The sequence below is a fragment of the Pseudorca crassidens genome, chromosome 2 (assembly GCF_039906515.1).
Source record: "Pseudorca crassidens isolate mPseCra1 chromosome 2, mPseCra1.hap1, whole genome shotgun sequence".
Taxonomy (NCBI): domain Eukaryota; kingdom Metazoa; phylum Chordata; class Mammalia; order Artiodactyla; family Delphinidae; genus Pseudorca; species Pseudorca crassidens.
The window spans coordinates 80,381,961-80,401,842 of NC_090297.1; the positions used below are offsets into that span (position 1 = coordinate 80,381,961).

At 40.3% G+C, this 19,882-nt stretch overlaps 1 protein-coding gene across 10 annotated transcripts in view; it reads right to left on the reverse strand.

Moving 5' to 3' along the window:
* Positions 1–19,882, reverse strand: part of TGFBR3 (transforming growth factor beta receptor 3) — a 205,396-nt gene that overhangs the window by 119,920 nt on the left and 65,594 nt on the right. Inside the window, exon 1 of one of the 10 annotated variants that reach the window (XM_067726889.1) lies at positions 5,708–5,798. The exons of 8 other annotated variants lie outside the window; for them this stretch is intronic. The gene's annotated coding sequence lies outside the window, so the exon portion shown is untranslated. Of the gene's footprint in view, positions 1–654; positions 804–5,707; positions 5,799–19,882 lie in introns of those variants that run through there. One more of the 10 variants, XM_067726888.1, reaches the window with a different exon arrangement.

Consider the following 19,882-nt stretch of genomic DNA (forward strand, 5'->3'; position numbering starts at 1 on the left):
AGCCCAGCATAATATCTGGCACACAGTGTGCACTCAAATATTAATGATGGAAGGGAGTCAGAGAGGAAAAGGGAAAGAACAATGAGGTGATCCATGTGCAAAGGATTTCATACCAATAGGAGACTCTATCTTAGAGTTCTTCCTTCGACTCTTTACCTAGTAGCCAAAGCTTCAATCTTATGGTAAAGCGAAAAAAATCGATCATGACGTTTTTGGTTGCTAAGAATCAAGTCTTCATCAGGGCTTCCCCACCCTCAAATGTCACAGAAGGCAGGAAATGCAAACCTGTTTTTGTCCTCTCATGCCAAACACGGTCTGGCAATATCCTTCTCTCCAGGTGGCATAACAATCCTCCCTCTCCCATAGAACAGCACACCCCCGGCCTCATCCTGCCACCCCCTGGGTCAGCCCCCAGGCCCTCCTGCCCCTCTCCTGCAGCCACGGCCTGCCTCCAGAAACTGGTCTCCCATCCTTCCCTACCGGCCTCACGGTGGTGTCTACAACGGGCTGCCCACACAATGTCAGATCCAACTCCAGTTAGAAGAGCTTCCACCCGGGAAGAGTTGATCCCCTCCCCAGGCTCTACCACACAAGCCTGAAGTAGGCAGGTGGCCGTGATTCTCACATGACCACCACAGGGCCCAAGTACAGTACCTCACAGTCACAAAGGCTCCGAAACCAGGAAAACATGCTCCGAAACCCTACCTGACTCATGTCCTCCTCACTTTTGTGACCTGTGAGCTCTGCTAGTGTAGGCTCTCACTGACAGCCTCAGAGGGCTGGGAGCTTCTCTTGTGGCCACTGCTAGAAACCCACAGCCCTTCCTCCCCTGAGCAATCTCTCCCCCACACTCCAGAGGCAAGTGAGCACATGCTCTGGCGATGATGCTGAGTGGCACAGCAAAAGCTACTTTACCACAGTAAGAATCAACAGGACACAGATGATGGCAGAAAGAAATGCTGGCTGAGGGACTTCCCTGGTGGTGCAGTGGTTAAGAATCCGCCTGCCAATACATGGGACACGGGTGTGAGCCCTGGTCCGGGAAGATCCCACATGCCGCGGAGGAACTAAGCCCATGCGTCACAACTACTGAGCCTGCGCTCTAGAGCCCGTGCTCTGCAACAAGAGAGCCCACTGCAGTGAGAAGCCCGCGCATCGCAATGAAGAGTAGCCCCCGCTTGCCACAACTAGAGAAAAGCCCACATGCAGCAATGAAGACCCAACGCAGCCAAAAAAAAAAAAAAAGAAATGCTGGCTGAAAGCAACAATATTCATAAGCAACACTCCTGTTAACCTTGCACTGTACTTTATAATTAAAAAGCATTTTATAGAAATTCTGTAAAGTGGGTAGAACAGATATTATTCCCACTATAAGTAAATTGCTGCGAGCCACAGAGCTGGGTGAATATTTCAGTAAAGTGCTTCCTGACAGTAACACACCCCCAGAGATGTTCCTCACTGTTGCCTCCCAATCTGGATATTTCTGTTTATTCCAGACATCTAGTACATGGCCTGTCCAGAATTCTTTGGGGGTAATTCCCAAAAGAATCCAACTTAAGTCAGACTCTGTTTTTCCTGCTCAGTACACCCTCCTTGGCCACCAGGACAGACACACAGCCCCTATTCATCTATAAGATGCTACTTCTATTGAGTAAAAACGTTTACTGCCCTGAAGGCAGCACAAATTCAAGTAAACCCTGTGGTGAGAAACTCACCAGGTGGCCCTGACCGAGTGGCCTCCTTCAGCAAGCAGGGCCCTCTGTTCAGCAGCTGGGCCACCTGGAGGAACACTGTGAAGCATATGGTGGGACCCCTGTGATAAGCGAGGGTTTAATTCTTCATGAAAACAGTTATCGTGCACCTTCTCTGAGCCACATGCTGTGTACATACTGTTTCTAATCCTCGTAACACCACTGTAAAGATTGTGCTAAAACTCCCACTTTACAGTGGTGGAAACTGGGCCTCAGAGAGGTTAAGCAACTCACCAAAGGTCACATACCATCAGTAAGTGGCAGGGTGGGATTCGAATCTGGGGTCTCTCAGACTCCAGATCCAAGTTCTTCCCATGACAAGGCACTGCCTGCTTCTACCCTGCACTCTCCACTCCTTCACCTCAGGACTTGATGAACAGGCCAATGCCTTAGCCAAACACAGACATTAATTCATGTCTAATAAAATAAAATATAATAAAATAAACTGCTTGGTTCACACTTGCAACCTTTTGGTTGACTTAAAAGACTTCATAAATTTAATGAGAAAGCACAAGCTCATTTCTCATTTTACCAACTGTCTTCCTCTTTCTCACTAATGCCTGCTTATCTGCACACATGGGAAATGTTCCTAAGGCCTGGCTATAACACGAATGTCTAACTTCCCAGTTCCACTTAAAGAAAAAAATGTAAACGGACTCACCCTTTCATTATATCCTTGAGCTGCAACATAGCATTCCAGTCTCAGTTACAGAACCCCACATCCCCACTGGCTGTAGGCCAGCCCTCAGACTTGACAAAATGCAGACAAAGCATTTGGGAACAGATGCATTTGCTGCACACACATTAAATTTAATCTGTCCCCAAAGAAATTAATATCACACCTCATGCAACACAGAGAAAAATATTGGGGGTTGGGGAGGGGGAGAGTTATTGTTTAGGGGAAGGTATAGTAAGTCATTTTCACATTTAATAAATGGGATCCTTAAGCATTCTAAACACCAATGCATACCAAGTTGACACAAACATCTGGTACCTATTCCACATAATTTCCAGCACACTGATTCCCCATATCGCCCAGAGTACTAATGAGGAGCGTGTGTTCAGCTGTAATAAAAGCGGTAAAGATGCAGAGGGAATCAAGGGGTAACATTATAGCCTGGGACCAAGACACTTCAGTGGGGAGATTTTATTCCAACAACACCATTGGTTAATAAGGGTTTCTGTTATTGTCCCACAGGGACTTCCGCAATGCTGTCAGCTGCGAAGAGGGACAAACTTCCACAGACTGTGGGCCTGGCACCGCAGGATCTACTCTGCCCCTGAGCCGAAAATCCCTTCTACCTCCACAGGATGCAAGAATCTGTAAGAAAGGACACCCAGGGTGATTTCTCAGCCAATAGCACAGCCTGGCTCTAACTGAGCTTTATGAGAGGAAATGTGACAGGCATCAGGATATGATGCGAAAACAAAGTTCCAGGAAAAAGCACCTGGAAGGCCCCAAGCTCATGCAGTGTACACAACATATGTTCGTGTTTATACCATCTTACATTACAACTCACTGGAGCTACGGCTCCTTGCGGATGGAGCTGTGGAATGCACCACCATTAAAATCCAAAGGGGGACCTTCTACCACAGCTCCCACCTGGGTTTTTCAACAATAAAACCTGGCTTACGGCTAAAGCTTATCCTTGATAAGAAAAAGATAGGCAGAAGAGTGTATATACAACGTTCTAAAACCTGTACTGTGGATTTCTCAGGAAAAAACAGCCAGATTTTTTTTTTTTAAACAGAACAATTCCTTAAGCATATCTTATCATAGTTTCATTCATTCTCCAAGTGAATATCTAAATCCAAACCTTTCTCTTGACAAACCAACCCTCTTCCAAGAAGTCAACCGCCAACTTCTTGGGCCAAAAGCCAGTGCATAGCTGCATATTGTTGTGTTGAAATCATGGTGCAACCATGTTGAAGAACTTCCTGTGTTCAAGTTGTGTCTTTAAATGTTCAAAGGGAAACAGTGGGCAGAGCTTCTTTAAGAATCTAAATTCTCCAAGTGTTGGGAAGTGCCAAGCTATAAAGGCACTCTACTCTTCCATCTAAGCAAGATACCACTATACAACGGAAAAGTATCAGAGGGGATTTACGCAACTCTGTGAGGATGTGGGGTTGTTTTTTGTTTTTGTTTTTGTTTTTGCGGTAAGCGGGCCTCTCACTGCTGTGGCCTCTCCCGTTGCGGAGCACAGGCTCTGGACGCGCAGGCTCAGCGGCCATGGCTCACGGGCACGGCCGCTCCGCGGCATGTGGGATCTTCCCGGACCGGGGCACGTACCCGTGTCCCCTGCATTGGCAGGCGGACGCTCAACCACTGCACCACCAGGGAAGCGCTGTGGGGTTGTTTTGTTTCATATTTTTTTATAACCTGAAGAGAAAAGGTAGCAGAAGGAGCACGCCCCAGAAGTCACCACTGGGCATTGCAAGAGAAGAGTCCTTGTATTAGAGACATACTGGTACAGGAGGAGCACTGGACCAGGAGATCCAAGAACTGCATTCTAAATCCAGGTCTGCCAACTATTAGTTGTTTGACCTTGTCTTTAAGATTCCCATAATCTCTCTTTCTCTTACTTTATGACAGGCTCGACTCATAGACCAAATGAAACCCTATACATGCAAATACTTTACAAATTTCATTTACTATTAGAAACATAAAGCCCCCTGGGGGGGGGAGAAATAAATGAATGAAAATATTTTCTCCAATTGAAAAAATGTTTTCTTTATGAGCCTTTAGAATGATTAATAAAATATCTAAGATAAAATGTTCTCATACTACTCCCTAGCCATTACTCCCCAAAAATTATTTCTAAGAATTGCCCTGGGAAGGATTAAAATAAAACTATGTTCAGTATTAGGGTAAAAATTCCTATTCTCTGACCACAATCTGGAAGTACAACTCCCAAAGGTGAGAACAGGCCATGTTTCTGCCTCCAGGGAATTCCCACAATCCAGAAAGACAGTAATCTGGCACCATCTTGGTCAACTTTCTCATCATTTACTTTCCATCAATAAGATGGTGCACTTGTTCCTGTTTTTTTGACAAGTCTAAAGGAAGCTGGGAATGAAGGGAAAACCAGCTACAGAATTCATTTATGAGGAGATTAGAACTTATGGAATGTTATTGCCTAAATGGTTCAGCACAGGGACCGAGAACAAATCTGAAGATTTGGAGGATGGAAGAAAATGAAATCTGTTTTCTCCTACTGTGTTTTTGAGATACACAAAATAGGTTTTTTTAAGTATACTTCTTTATTAAAAGGAAAATAATTGATCTGGAGTCAAAATATTAAATTCAGTTTAGGTACATAACCAATAAAAATTATAATTTAATTCCTACTAATGCAACATTTTATGGTAAAGTGAAACTTGCAGGGCTGGAAAGCCACTCCTCATTAACCCTGAGGGATAACGTCAACAAATTTGTCTCTCAGACCTCGACTTGTACTTAAGATAGTCGCTAAACTAATTTTCTTTCCTTTTCTTTTCTTTTTTCTTTTTTACCTCTAGTAAACTGGTGTCTGATAAGAAAGAAAAAACTGGGAAAAACACAGGTAAGGACATGCACAGAAACACAGAGGTATAACACGCTGCAACAAGCATTCTCGGGGACTGGTGAGCCCTTGGTTAGGGCTGGGGTGCAGTGTCTGGGTAAGTGGCAAGACAAGAAGCTGTAAGTGGGGGAGTGGTCAGAAAGGACGGAAGGGGGAAACCTCAACTGTTCGGGAGTTGAATCAAAGGTTGTAACCACTGGTCCTGATTATAAATAGGAGGCAAGAGATTAAAAAAGGAAAATCTACCAACTTTTGGTTTGGCCATGCAAAATATTACTAATTACAGCCATATGTACAAACTGGGCCATGAACTAAAATACATTTACTTTAAGGATTTTATATATAGTCAGGGCACTCAACAATTGGTTGTTAAAGGAATGCAGGAATGCTTACCAGGAATGCCAAATCACCAAGCATCAGTGATACGTCAAATCCAATTACAATACAAAACCATAGTCTTTCCTCAAGCAAGCTAGCTCGCTGCTCAGGTGCTTCTGTTAAGAAAGAAATAGCTGATAGTTTGTAGAGAAATCTATGAAGAACTAATGTGCTCTTGCTCCTTTCACAGTGAAGCTAAAAGCCTCAGGAGTATTGATGGAGCTGAAATTTCCAAGGTTCACAGTAGTTATGGGCCAATCAAACAGCACCACTGATAGGACTTCTCAGTGTAGACCGAGGGACAACAGACCTTCGAAAGACAGAAGGATTGTGCCCAGATAACCAGCCCTGGCCCAGAACCACATTTTCATACCTGATTAAATTTAGCGACTCCATAAGCCTGTCATACCTATTACACTTTTCCTTTACACCCAATATCAACTTTTAGTTATAAACATATTGTTTCATTTATTCTGGCATGTGTTTGTGTGTCTTCTACTTAGCTGGAAATCCCATGAAGGCAGTGACCATGTTCCTTTTGCTAACTCTCTATCCACCCAGGTGCTTGGCATGGCGCTTGGCATAAGGCAGGTGTTCACAAAGATTTGTTGAGTAATGAATTCTTCAATCAAACAAACAAAACCTGTTCTTAGGATTAACTCATTTTTATTATCATATAACTATAATTATTATTATCATCTCTCCAACTATGGAATATGTTCTGAAAAAAATACTTCTTAACTTATCTCAACCTCCTTTTGCATTAGGAAGCATAGAATATTAGAGTTTAAAGGAACTTTGGTACCATGTAGTTCGATGCCCTCACTGTCACCCTGAGAGTTTGAGGCCTCTATAAAATCTTTGGTAAAAAGACCTTTGCTTCCAATTCCTCCTAATTTTTAGATAAGTTCTGCCCTGGCTTCTGGTCCCAGCGATGCAAAAATTAATGTACCAAGACAGGTCTGACCGGAGTCCCCAGTTTTAATGGACTCTATTCCTAGAAAATTACTGATCCAACCAAAATGTCATGCTATATATTCCTTTATTATTTATATACTCAACTACTTCTAGAAAGGAAATTGAGGGGCTGGTAATAAAAAATTTAAAAAAAAAAAAAAAAAAAAAACAGGCCCAGAAAACTTCAGCTGCCAATCAATTAAAAAGTGGATATGAAAAAACCAAAACCAAACCAAACCTTATTGAAGAACTTAGGAAACAACTTCATTTGAGCACCAGACCTAGCTCTGAGTTTCCTAGCAGTTGAGGTAGAAAAGAAAATGTGACGTTCCCAAGATCTCATAAAAAGGAAACAAATCAGTTCTTTGGATAAGAAAATATTCTTCCTAAGTCTGGATTTAAGAGGCCCGTTATAAAGCAAGGGTCAGTGATTTCAAGAGTTATTTTACAAAAAGCGTAGGTGCATAACTTTTCTTATACAGCCTCATTAAAAATAGAGGAAATACACTCTATAGTGAGTTTCAATCCGGGATCTAGGCAATCATCTCCAGTATGCACAAAAACTCCTTTCTAGAATTGGAAGATTTTTTTTTTTACTTTTTAAACCAATAATTTACATTACTGTAGGTACGAAGGCAAAAAAACAAAGCGGCATTGGTTTGCTAAAGTTATTTAGGGAAATCCGTGATCTCAATTTTTTAAAACATGCCATGCAATAAATCAAAAGTTTTGGATATTCCTGGGTCAACAAGCAACTTGTTAAAGGATAAAATCTAAACAGAGCTATCAGTTTAATAAAAGGCTAAAAGAGAGGGGTTTGATTCAATCACATTGCATTTAAACTAAAGATAAATATAAAATAAATTAATGTACTGTTGTTTAATAAACTCTCCCCCCAAATTTTAAAACTGGGATAAATGAGATACCTGTTCAGAAAGATATCTACTGAGCATGCTCATGATAAAACTTCACACACAATAAAGTACTGTGAAACACACAGCTGTATCTGACAAAGCAACCTTTCAAAACAGATGTGTCATATGATGTTTCAAAGCTCAACTTTTTTTTTTAGTTTGTCACATTCAATCAAAGCAATTTTTCTTTTCCTGAAATCTGTGTGTTATTTTGGGGAAAACTTTTCTTCGGTGTTTTTCCACTCTGGATCAACTAGCTCCTCTCTTTTCCTCTCAAGTAAACCTTCGGAAACCACTCTGCCAGAAGGAATTCACCTTTTCTCACGTGGAGACAAGTTCTAGTACTTTCAAATGGTCAGTTTGAAAATAAAATCCTTTGCATGCCAGTTCCTAAAACAAAAAGGGCTTTGTTTCAAGATCTGCACAGAAAAATATATAGAAACTACACTAATCCATTATTTACAGTAATAATTAATTCCTTCTTTCAGTATTTTATATCATTCTCCCTCCCTTCTTCCCACCTACTGCAACTGGCCCAAAAAACCACCTGACTGCCACACAATCAATGCCTCATTAATTAGCACTGATTAGCAATGAGATAGCCCACATAAGCAAATCTTCCAAACAACTAAGGCTTCACTCCTTTTCAAGAAAGTGACTTCTGTCATTTCTAAGGTAAGTCTACCTAAAACATACTACATACATAATTACTTCATGGCCATCGTATATATTTTGAGCATCCTAAATATCACTTATTAATTCTTTTTTTTTGAGGACATAGGGTCATCATTATGATACTAATTACAGTTTATTAAACTTGGTTTGGGATTTTAGTTTTTATCTCTACATTAAATGGTCCCATATTTCTCTGTTTTATAGTTCTGCTTATACTTTCTATACTTCTATTTTCTCAACTCTGGCTGCAAGCCTGTGTCTCTGCCTCAAGCCCATGACATGCCTTCTTTGATACTCAATTGTAAGCCAACAAGCTCTGGATGAGGGCCATCCCACCTCCAGTGTAACTTATATGGGCTTTTGACAGCTATCTTCCTTGTAACTCACCAAACATTTTGGCTTCCTTCATGTGCTCCAGACACACAAACCTGGTGTAAAATTGACCATGTATAATAATGTGAGTGACAATATTAGCAACAATATTAGAGACACTGTCCACACTAATCTAATTTGAATGGCAAGCATCAAAGAAAGCGAAGCTTACACACTAAGGGTGAACTGTTGGGAATTTAGTTCACACAACCACTGTGCTAGAAGCCCTATTCTCCTAGTGCTCTAGGGCTTCAAGCATTTTTGAAATTTTATCTTTTCAAGAAGAGGTGAAAGCAAATATACAATTAGGTTTCGTGTATATATGTAAAGTTCTCATGATACCTCCTCCTCTTTTTAGTTTTCAGGATGAAGAGATATTCAAACTGCACATCCCCAATTAATTACAATTTTAGCATCATTTTCACATTCACCGTTCTCAATGGAACGTGTAACTACTATTCCTTTCATCTTCACTCTCCCCTCAATGCTAGCAGACACCGTCAGGGAGATCAGACACTCCCACCAGTGGTCCCTATTCCCAGTCAGTACAAATGATCCACGGTATGAATACAGCGCAGGGCAGGCTATGTGCTGGCCAGTGCCATTTCACAAAGAAAACACACAACAAAGCCACTCAGAAAGCCCCTGTACAGGACAGTGATACCATCCTGCGGCTTTCTAAAATCAAGTCATGACATGACTCTTCCTCGCCTTCTCATGTTAGTTTGAGTTATGGATCAGAATGAACTCCTTGCAAATCATGATTATGTATGGAAAGGCATATAATGAGGATTACTGCAGTTTCAGACTCAGGGAGGCTCACTTTTTTAAGTTTTTTCCTGAAATGAAATAGAGTTTCTTTGCTCCCAGAGATAACTCATAATTTATCCTCAATTTCAACCTTTTTTACTGTGAAAAGTATAGGAAGTTGCAGGGAAACAATGAATGGAAGTGGCCTTTTTATCAAACAAGAACAGGAAACTTTCAGTAGTTTATGGTAAAACCACATATTTGAGCCAAAGAGAAAAATAACTAAGCTCTTTTAGCATAACTTTTCATCCTCTCCCATCCAAAACATATAGGAACATGCAAAACTGATACCCATGACACAAATCTCGACAGCAAGCAAAAATTAACATTTACAGACTTCAAAAACATATTTCCCCAAAATTACTTAATGAGCCTCTTCAAACAGGCCTACACCTACTTCTTCTATTATTGGATGGCCAAAATGAGTCATAGTAAAACTTTGGAATATTAAAGACAATAAGTGAGGAAATTCCAGAAAATATAAAAACTATTTCAGGGAGCCAAAACAGAACTATATTTATTTTTCTATCCTAATGCATAGAAATGAATAAACCAGCAAATAAAACGGGCACTCACAAAAGTAAACATATATCTGGCTGCAGTTCTATAACATAATGTCTTCCAAATTTACCCCCTCCTCCATACTAGAGAAATGATTTCCTTAAACAAAAGTAACCCCCAGCACGACCCCACAAACTCTAAAAACCTCTGACATACTGTGACAAATTTTAAAACAGGTATTTTTTTTTCTTTTCAATTTTTTTAAATTGAAGTATAGTTGATTTACAATGTTGTGTTAGTTTCAGGTGTATAGCAAAGTTATTCAGTTATATGTATATTCATTCATTCTTTTTCAGATTCTTTTCCCCTTATAGGTTATTACAAAATATTGAGGTTAGTTCCCTGTGCTATACAGTAGGTCCTTGTTGGTTATCTATTTTATATATAGTAGTGTGTATATTGTTACTCCCAAACTGCTAAAAACAGGTATTTTTAAATCCACGACATCTAACATGGCAACTGACACACTATAGATGCTCCATGTATGTTACAGAAAGGAACGGTTCACATTTAATTCTCATTCACTTTAGTCTTAGTCCAACCCGGTCTGGGCTATGGCTCCAATTCAACTAATAACATTTCACTTCACTGAGCCTCAGTGTTCTCATCTTCAAAATAAGGATAGGGGACTTCTCTGGCGGTCCAGTGGTTAAGACTTCGCCTTCCGATGCAGGGGTTGTGGGTTCGATCCCTGGTCAGGGAGCTAAGATCCCACATGCCTCGTGGCCAAAAGACCAAAACATAAAAAAATTTTTTAAAAAGCAATATTGTAACAAATTCAATAAAGATTTAAAAAATGGTCCACATTAAAAAAAAACCTTAAAAAAATAAGATAAAATAAGGATATTACTTGTCCTAGCTAATCCCCAGGGTTGTTAGGAAAACAATGAAAAGGTTTTTGGGTTTTTTTAATTAAATCAGGAAATGCTATACAAATATAAAGAAATTACTAATAAACATAAGAAAAATCAACAGGAATGAACCACTTTTTTCCCTACCATCCTACCTTCTCCCATCAGAAAAGAAGCTCATAACATACCACATGGACCACAGAAACACAGAAGAAGGTCGAACTTGGATTTCGAAGACTTGGGTTCTACACCAAGCTCTGCCACTAACGAGTTTCTTGACCTGGGCCACCTCACTCGGTTTCCTCCCTGGGAAACTGGGGCTAATACTACCTGTCTTGCCAAAATGAACTAACATAATGGGTAGCAAAGGATTCTATAAGCTTATAATTCTTTAAGAATTCTATAATTCTTATAAAGTGAGATATCTATATAATAGATTAATGAATTGGATTTGCTTAACAAAGAGTTTGGACTTTAATAGCTTTGTTATAAAATCCATTGACAAGCAAAGAAGCTGGCTGTGATAAGACCCTTCCTAAACACCTGAAGACAGAAGGCTAAGCAAAGACAGAGGAGTGGAGAAGCCTAAACAGTGGTAACTCATGTACTTATTACATAAAGAAATGGGGGCTTTAGAAATTGGAGCTTAGACCAAGGAACTGGATTAGGACCCCAATGAGTCCACTTCAATTTGTGAATTAAAATATTGGGTCAGATTTTCTCCATTACTGGTTAAGACAGAGGTGGGCAAACCCTAATTCTACATATGGATGCCCAGCATTCCAGAATAAACAGCAGCACCTGCAGAAAGCAACAGAAAGAGAGTAAGAGGAGAAAATAGATCAACAAACTACAAAAGGTTGGTCGCTTGGTAATTAAAAAGAAAAAAGAAAAGAAAAGAACGTATCTCAAAGTTCAACTCAAGGCTGAATTCCTATCAAAAAACTACTGGAGGGACTTCCCTGGTGGTGCAGTGGTTAAGAATCTGCCTGCCAATGCAGGGGACACAGGTTCGAGCCCTGGTCCGGGAAGATCCCACATGTCACAGAGCAACTAAGCCTGTGTGCCACAACTACTGAGCCTGCTGAGCCTGCGCTCTAGAGCCCGCGAGCCACAACTACTGAGCCCGCGTGCCTAGAGCCCATGCTCGGCCACAAGAGAAGCCACCATAATAAGAAGCCCACGCACTGCAATGAAGAATAGCCCCCGCTCGCCACAACTAGAGAAAGCCCGTGCACTGCAAGGAAGACCCAACACAGCCAAAAATAAAATAAATAAATAAATACATTTATTTAAACAAACAAAAAAAAAACTACTGGAGACCAAAGTCTACATGTACATAATACTTTAAATCTGAGGCTGATCTTTGAGAACATATTTAACAAAGATTATCAAACATCAATTTTTCTTTCTTTCTATTCATTTCTCTCAATTATTTTTCATACCTAACCCTTGAGCTTCACTTACCAATCCTGCTTTCTCAACTGCAAAAAGAAAATACATATATATGTGAACTTAACAGTGTATGACATATTCTTTTATATCCTTTTTTTTTTTTTTTTTTGGCTATTTTGCTTTTGTCATTGAGTGAACAGCAAACATCCATACAACTAACGGCCAACAACATGGGCTGGTGCACAGCAGTGGTGTTGGAATCACTTCTGACAGTGATGAGACAGTGTCGGATTCTTTCTGGACTCCCAAATGTTCACTTAAACTAAGCACACCACCTGTTTCAGTTGTGGGGTCTCTTCATCTTTATGGGATTGTATTTTGAAAATCACTAGAAACCGTGGTTCCCATCTATTGGCTGCAACTGAAACTTTAGACTCACGCTATGAGCGTTAACATTCAAGTATAACTTCACCTGGTGTGAGCACATCAAAAGCAAAATGAAGCATTAAGAAATTTAATTACATGCATTCTTTTATATCGCTTTATATGAGCAGGAAAAAAGTAATTATTTTACTTTTTTCCCCTAAATTTATACCAGATTTCAACTAAATTACAATTATTTTCAATTATGCCCATATAATGGATATTCTTATTAAAGACAATATCTTCATATTGCCACATATGAATCCATCTAATCCCTGATTACTTTATCATTTATCATCTTTGCAACACCACATCTGACAATCGAACTGGCCGTAAGTAGTGGGCATTACTGACCTCACTAAGTACTCAAAAACCCAGTATACAACAATAACTTTAGTTATGTATTTGCTTTAAAATAAGAATAATAAGAGAGGTGGGAGGAGGGGAAATGGGATGAAGATAAAAGGTACAAACTTCCAGTTATAAGATAAATAAGAACTAGGATGTGATGTATGACGATTAGTATACTGGGCTGGCCAAAAAGTTCGTTCGGTTTTAAGTAAAAATAAAAGATATATTTTTCATTTTCACCAAGAACTTTATTGAACATATTCATTAACTGAATGAACTTTTTGACCAACCCAATAATTAACACTGTTGTATGTTATATGTGAAAGTTGTTAAGAGGGTATCTCCTAAGAGTTCTCAACACAAGGAGAAAAATTCTTTTTCTTTTATTTTGTATCTTAGATGATGGATGTTCACTAAACTTATTGTGGTAATCATTTCATGATATATGTAAGTCAAATTATTATGCCGTACACCTTATACTTACACAGTGCCGTATGTCAATTATATCTCAATAAAATTGGAAGGGAAGAAAAAGTGCCATCTATTAAAGTGAAAAAATAAACAGAGCAATAACTTTTCACTCTTAGGCTTCGGACTCTACCTCTGGCCTAAGCAGAAAAAGCTACCATGAGGCCTAATTCCAATTAATATTACTACACTCAGGCAAATCCTAACCATCTGACAATATTTTTACAAACAAAGCATCATGAAGAACATATTGTTCAAAAGGCATGGCAACTGTGCTCTTTCCATGGTCCATATTTGACAGTCAGAAGAGGATTTCAGATATTAATACAGTGTAATAAATGAGATGCAATCCCCTCTTCATGACAAGGTCATTTGCAAAAGAACCTTGAGAGAGTTCTCAGAAGTTTAGACAAATAGGAACTGCAAGAAGTTTTTTTGTTTGTTTGTTTTCAAATACTGCCTGTTTTAAATCACCCCCTTGATTTTTTAGTCGGAAAGGATGCAAATGTCTGAGTTACTATCGTCCCCTTCCTCCCACTGCTTTTAATGGCCTATAAAGCCATCCCTGAAGACACCAAACTTAAACTGCCCTGGCCTTGCCAGGACAAATGTTGGCCCATATATTCCAGCAAGGCCATGAGTATTCTGAAGGTCAAACAAAATATGGATTATTTCCAACCATAAAGGAAGTCTGTGCTTTCTGGAAGGTGGCCCCCAGCTTAGCCTTGACTTAGTGTGCTATGAGGCAAGTAAACCAAGAACTGGAAACGGCCTTCACTTTTAATCAGTACTTTCTGAAGGATGCTACTGATAATAGGGAAAAAATGTGAATGTACTTGATGTTCACATCTTCTTCTGTCTTGGTTTTTCTCCTTTTACAGACGCATATACAGATGTTTGAAATAATACTTCACTAACAAACCTTTCAACTTAAACTACACTATGTAAATTTGGATTTCTGCGCCATTCATGAAAAAGGCTTGACACATCACTTAGGTTTTTTTCCCCTCTTTACCAAATAAGTTTCCACAAGCCCATCCTATAGTAAATAGTAACCTAGTGATAAAGATGTTAAAATAAGAAAATAATAAAAAGGGGGTGAAAATAATTTTTAAAAAAAGAAAGGGGAGAAAGCCTTTTGATGTCTACTTTTTATAAAGGGCTAAAATCCTATTTGTTTTCAAGCACTAAGGCCTAAGACCAGTGGCAGTTGGCATGCCTGGCCACAAACATAATCCTCTCTTTCTTTCTTTGGCACACTGAAACAAAAAGAAATTTCAACCGTCTTTTTTGCAGAGGAGGAAACTGAGGACTAGAGAAATTAAGACACAGTTTAACTTCATGGTCAGCACATACCAAAACAGAGCCCCACTTTCTTCTGCGGCCTGGTCATCCAAAAGGCCTCATGCTTCCCCAGCTCTGGCAATCAATCTTCCCTCCCCATCTCTAAACGCCCACCTGGCCTTTAAAGCCCACCTCAATTGTATTCACTGCCTGTAAGAAGCCTCTTTCAGCTAGACATAGCCATGCCCTTTCCTCTGAATTCCTGCAGCAGGCTGGTTCTTCCTTCACGGGCATGCACCGTAGCAGCAAGCTTCAACGCTGAGCATTTCTTCATGATTCCCCCAGCATCTAAGCATATTCAAGTCACACAACATGTTTTCTGATTGATCTAACCCTCCACAGCACCTAGATAGGGCCTTGAACATAACCAGCATTCAATAAATATTTGTTCAATGGAATTATTTGGGGCTTCCCTGGTGGCGCAGTGGTTGAGAATCCGCCTGCCAATGCAGGGGACACGGGTTCGAGCCCTGGTCCGGGAAGATCCCACGTGTCGCGGAGCAACTAAGCCCGTGCACCACAACTACTGAGCCTGCGCTCTAGAGCCTGTGAGCCACAACTACTGAGCCCGCATGCCACAACTACTGAAGCTCATGCGCCTAAAGCCTGTGCTGCACAACAAGAGAAGCCACCAAAACGAGAAGCCCGCGCACCGCAACAAAGAGTAGCCCCACTCGCTGCAACTAGAGAAAGCCTGTGCGCAGCAACGAAGACTGAACGCAGTCAAAAATAAAATTAAAAAAAATTTTAAATGGAATTATTTGATTAATGAATAAAAGTGACATTTCCAAGATTCCACAGCAAGCGGTCAGCAGAAATAAAACTAGTACGTCATGATAACCAAATACAGCTTGTACCACACCACCATGAAAATGCATGACTGCGTGTGTACTTACGTGTGCAGTGAGGTGTTTACTATGGGGTGTGCGCACATACGTGAGTCTTCACAACCAAGCAAAGAACAGTGAGATTTTTCACCATTGGTTCAGTTTTGATTTTTTTTATAAGTGTCCCCACAGTCCTGGCTGCCATCTGATATTTTCACTCTTCACTAGTAGGATTTTTAAAACCGGATCATTTCCTCTTTTTCCTTGGTTTTTTTTTTTTGGAAAGTTTAGGACAGCGGGAAAACTGCTGAGCTGAGATACAAAGTAAAGCTGACTCTGCACATGCCTCATTGTTTTCTATTTTCATTCCAGCACAGTTGTGGCTGGAAACCAGTGTTCAGGATTCCCGGTGGACCCACGTCCTTGGTGTTTCAAAACATTACACTTTATACACTACTCAGAGAGGTGTTTCCTCATATATATCATGTCTCTTTAGGGAAGTAACCAAAATATGTGTTTGAGGAAAGGAGGGGGAGGAGTGGACCAAGGGAGTATTCAGAGATGTAATTCCACATACACAAGTGGGAGCTTTGGTGAGTGTGTTTTGGAGGTGGGAGGCTGAATGTAAACATTGACTACATTTGTGCTTTTCGCTTGTATACACATACTGCATCACCACATGCTTGAGTACACTTCCATTAAAAATGCTGACACATTCATTATAAGAATGTTATTTACTCTGCTATGGGTTTGTGTTCTGTTGTGTTGTGTTTTGTTTTCAGGTTTTCTAAGCTTTCTTCCTCAAACACATGTGATGACTTATTCTCAAAATTTTTTTTTACTGCCAACAGGATCGATGGATGCAAATCATTTTGCCAGAGAGCAGAAGTGATTCCCCTTACCCAAACCGCTCAAATTCCGCCTCTAGGAGAAAAGGCTGCTCACATGTACTTCAGGGGACTTAACAGCATCCAGGAAGAGCTTGAAACAACCCTTAAATCCTGACCATCACCCCACTCCACAGCGCCTGTAAAAGGGGCCACTTCTCAAAGGGCCAAGCCATCCCACGGGTTGAAAATAACCCTTTGATCTATATAGAAATTAAAACTCAAAGGAAGCTGAGACAATTCATCCACTGAGGGCTGTTCTCCTGTTGGGAGAGGGCCTCCAGGAGCCGGCTGCATCTAAGCACGCCGCCTTTCCTGGTGGTGATTTATTTTTCTCAGCATGATATTAAATCCACAGTTTACAATAGCAGGACACTGCTGTCAGGGCACCAAGGCCTCTCACTGTCGCCACTACCACAACCTCCTGAAGTCATGAATCTCACTTTCAAGCCTGATGACAGGAGCAGAGGCTTCCAGGCCACCCTGACCCCCAACCTAGAGGATACCCTCTCTTCCTTTCTCTCCTCATGCTACAACTCCATTATTTCAAAGACGTTTTTCTTCTTAAAGGCTCGTAGAAGGAAATGGACCAGCTTCAGAACAATGGGGAAAGAGACACTGAATTGGTAATCAGAAGATGAGGTTCAAATTTTGAACCAGCTTCTTAGAAGCCATGTCACATTACACAAGTCACAATCTTTCCAAGTCTTAGTTTCAGAAAATGGTAAATAGTAGCACATTTTTCTTGGGATTATTAAAAGATTTAAATGAGATAATACATAAGAAAGTACCTACCACATATTACGTACTTACTAACCTTTTACCTATAAAACAATGATAATGCTCAATTAATACTTTTCAAAGGGTGTGATCATTCAATAATAAAGGCCAATAGGAACATTTTGAACCTGTTACAACCTTCTCAGATAGGATTGGTTAGTGCCCAACATCCCTGTAAAGGTATTACACCATAACTGTAATTACACCTTACCAATTACAATTGGTATAATTGTAAATACACCAACTGTATTACACCATAACTTTACAGCATTAACCGTAAAGGTATTACAGTGTTAATACCTAAAGGTATTACAGTGTTAATAGGTGTTAACTGCCATAGTATTTACAATAGAGAAATACTAGAAATGCTGTAAACGTTCATGCGGGTACATCTGTACCATGAAATACACTTGCTGCAGTTAAAATAGTCTATTAGTACTGACAAAAATGGCATGTTGTTAATGGCATGTTGTTAAGCCTCTATAAAAATTGTAAACAAAATATGTAAAGAATGATACAATTTATTAACTTCCTAAAACAATGTATATGTCTACATGTGTATAGAAAAAAGATTAAGCACATAATTCTAACTAAAATAGTTCTTACCTAAGGTGGGGATGGTGCTAGAGTGGGGTCGGGGAGATGAATGGGAACTGTGACTTTGCTCTCTGTCTTTCCACATTATAAATGTATTTTAAGCATTACTTGTATAATGAAGATAAACAATTGTATTTGTATAATTAAAAACTAAGAACATATACCATACTTTATCATACAAATAACTCTGATAAAAGCCAATGCTGGTTGATTACTTTTCTGCTCGATGTCTCTATTTTGTGACAGCATCATAAGTGGTTCAAAAAAACCACCACCCAGGGCTTCCCTGGTGGCGCAGTGGTTGAGAGTCCGCCTGCCGATGCAGGGGACACGGGTTTGTGCCCCGGTCCGGGAAGATCCCACATGCTGCGGAGCGGCTAAGCCCGTGAGCCATGGCCGCTGAGCCTGCGCGTCCGGAGCCTGTGCTCCGCAACGGGAGAGGCCACAACAGTGAGAGGCCCACGTGCCGCAAAAAAAAAAAAAAAAAAAAAAAAACCACCACCCAATGTCTAAGAAGCAGAGAACCCTAGTCTACTCCACCTGTGTGACAACAGCCTCTCCTCTACTTGAGGACTTTGGCCTGATTTCCTCCTTCTCTGTGGTCAGTGACCCTGCAGACCTAGGGTCTTGCCTGGGCTCAGAAGGATGCTATACTGAAAAGATCTGACTTTGACTCCTAGCTCTGCTGTGTACCATCTGAGACTTTGCCTGAGTTTTCTCATTTGTAAAATGGGGACGTATCTACACTTTGTAGGGCTGTCACAGGGATTATATGACACACACTAAGTGCTCAACGAATGGCAGCTTTTATCATGACTATTATTAACCAGGTAACTCTATGGGTCTCAAGATCAATTCTCATCTGTTAAACAAGAGCCTGATACCTGATTATTTTGAAAGCTCTAATATTCTATGAACATGTGCTAAAAAAGAAAAGTGGACAAGTACATGCTAAAAAGTGCAGCCAGGTGGCTGGGACCAAAGACAACCTCCCAGGCAGAGCCTTGGCAATGGTGGGACTTGTGTGACCACTACCGCACAGGGTAAGAGGAAAAGAGGATACAAGAAGGCTTTTTTCTCCAGTCTAGAAGACTCAGAATTTGGAAAGGTAATAGACAGACAGACAGACACATTCATATTTTTCTATTGCCAAATGGAAAATATCCCCTAGTGTCTGCGGTAGACTGGGAATAGCAAAGCATTACAAAATAGAGGATCTTAGTGTGACCTTCCCAAACACAGCCTTCATTTTCCAGCCTCTCAATCTTCTGAACAGAAGTTCAAGTCAAATCACTTTAGAACCAATGTATAATAATACCTCTGTACATCTAAACCTATCTTTTGATGCTTAGTGGAAATTCCACCTCCCTTATTAACCTTCCCAAATTCTCCCCATTAAAAGTCATCTCTCTCTTTGAATTCACATAGACTTTGTTCTTCAACTTTATCAGTTTCTACTATACATTGCAGTTCTTTGCATGCCTGTTTCAACTCCTATACGGGGCTGTAAACTCCCTTATAAGCCGAATAATGTTTAATTCAGTCACCCATTCACAAACATTTACTGAGCACCTAGCTAGATGATAAGTATCCCCCATCTTGGGGATACAGAAATAATAACACATTCTCCATTTTCAAGGAGCTCACAGTCTAATGAGAAAGATGGACAAGTGAACAATTTCAATGACCAAGGTGCAACAGGAGCACAAAGGAGCAGCCTCTTCAAATCCATCTCAAGGAAGGGGAAATGAAGGGGTCAGAAAAGACTTCCTAGCAGGTGATGTCTGTTAATTCTTGGGCTCTTTTTTTTTTTTTTTTTTCTTGGAGGATCTTAGTTCCCTGACCAGGGATCGAACCTGTGCCCCCTGCAATGGAAGCATGAAGTCTTAACCACTGGACTGCCACGGAAGTCCCTCAGTTAATTCTTAAGAATTAGTTGAAGTTACCTAAACAAAAAGGATAGGAAAGGACAAATCTG